Consider the following 2312-nt stretch of genomic DNA (forward strand, 5'->3'; position numbering starts at 1 on the left):
AGCATTAGGAAGTCTTACTTAACCTACATGAATTATAAGATCTTCTGTGCTCTATAAATCCTCCTATAAATAACCATTTAAAAAAAAAAACTTTAAATTTTTTTTATTTTGAAGATGTGGAGTACAATTCAAGGTTAGGTATACAAATGTTAATTATGCAGGTACCCTCGTTGATGTGGTATACCTCTCCTTCCCCAGGCAGATTCCCACTATGGCCAATCCCACTTCCCAGCCTCCCTCCCATCAGTTCCCCACTACTGTCAATCCTTTTCTTATAGTATTACAATAATTGTCCAAGGTCCGCTTATGAGTGAGAACATGTGATACCCCAAACTTTATTTCTGTGAAAGATCACTCAGGTAAATACCCATTTATAACATACATTCCTACAGTTATCAACTCTCTTATCCATAACTTTCTCTTGAACATAAGCTTCTTGAAGTCAGGAACCACACATTATTTACCTTGGTGCACCCTAATACATTCACAGTGCTTGTCGTTTAGTCTGTGAAGAAATTTGAAGGTCTGGGTGGCAGTGGCAATGGCAGCTAGAATTGGAGAGTAATTCCTAAAGAAAAAAGCAGCATGTACTTCCCTCTACTTTAAATATGTAGGGTTGATTATTTTAAGAAAGCTGTATGGTTTCCTTATCTTGACACTTGTTTGCTTACATTGGCACTTGAGATATCCATGTTGAATGAATACACACATGAATAAATGGCAAGAATTGAGTTCTACTGGGAAGCTTCAAATATCTTCCAATACAGATGTATTCTATAACCCATTCCCAGGCTACATATTTTTAGATTCTAAAGTAGAAGGAGATCCCAGAGGAAGGGTGTAATTCTAACTCCAGGATAATCCAGATCAGGTGCTGTTGTGTCTCTTAACAGCATGTAAAATCAGGTGATTCTAATTCACCTCATAGGTGCCTCTGTGGGCTGCTACATTTTCTATATTTCTCATCGATGTTTGTGAGTGAAAAGTAGACATTATCTTCTATTGCAACAATGAAAGAAAATAGTATTCGTTTGTCAATAAAATAGTGTTTGTTGAGAATGTGCTTGTTCCTTGTTTTTATGCCTACCCTCTCTTACACATAACAATAGAAAAACTTGGAAGTTTAAAGATTTCTCTCATTCACCAAAGTCAAATGTGTCCTATTTTTATTTACCCAAGAGGCTTGGTGAGATAAGAGTGCTTTTATAGCAATTGCCTAAGTCTTGCTTTGGCAGATAGTCGACTATGTGAAGGAGAATAAATATCTTACAACCGAGTATTCCATCATAGATTTTATGTGATATTGGTATTTGGTGGAAAAGGACTGTTTCTCTTTAGATACATAAATCCCCTTATACTCAGAAAAAAATGGATAAGCTATAATGTTTTTATGAACTTTATTTACTTAGAGGGAAAAATGTAGAATTTTTTATCAAAGTGCTAGTACAGATATGCTTCATAACACTAACAAAAAGAGGTTAAGCTCTTTTTATGTTAAAAATCTGTAGCTCCCAAATACAAAATGTTAAGGGCAGGTCCGAGTAAGTTAATCAAAACTTGCTCTTTTCCTCTTACAAATTATCTCCTAATTTTCCTTTATTTTTGACAACCTAATTATCCAAACAATAATGACTATGTGTCACTGATCTTTTAAAATGGATCAGGTCAGAGGCCAGTTTTATGAACTGAATTATTGTTTTCTGTCACACTCACTTTTAAAAAATAAGTTCCATGACAGCAGGAACATGTTTCTATTTTTTTCTGTTCACCGCTGAGTCCTCATTGCCAGGTAGTAAGTTCTCATTAAATATTTGTAAATGAATAAATGGGATCTTTTGGAATAAAATATATGGAAGTTAAGAGGGCAGGAAACAACCCATCCCACAGGATTAACCAGGCAATGTCTGTTATTTATTTATCCCAATTAAAAGGTTAAATAGTAATAAAAAGTACATATGATTTCAGGTTACTTGTCTTTCATTTTTTAAACAATGTAAGAATGATGGCTGATTTTTGTTTTAATCAGAGATAGTGCAAACCAGAATTCATTGGCATATATTTAGCACTGAAGTAAAATAAATGTCAACTTAGATTTCTTTTTTTTCTACAATTATTTCTCTCTCCTTTCAGAATAGATTATGCAGTCCCAAACAAGGCAAGATTAGAGTAGAATTTAAATAGGATATTTTTAGGAGTATTAAGCAGAACTATCAGCCTTTAGGAGGCTGAGGTGAGTGGAGTGCCTGAGCCCGCGGGTTCGAGACCCGCCTGGGCAGCGAGACCTCATCTCTACAATAAATCAAAAAATCAGC

The sequence above is a fragment of the Carlito syrichta genome, unplaced genomic scaffold, assembly GCF_000164805.1.
Source record: "Carlito syrichta isolate Samal-C Ts95f unplaced genomic scaffold, Tarsius_syrichta-2.0.1 Scaffold305634, whole genome shotgun sequence".
Taxonomy (NCBI): domain Eukaryota; kingdom Metazoa; phylum Chordata; class Mammalia; order Primates; family Tarsiidae; genus Carlito; species Carlito syrichta.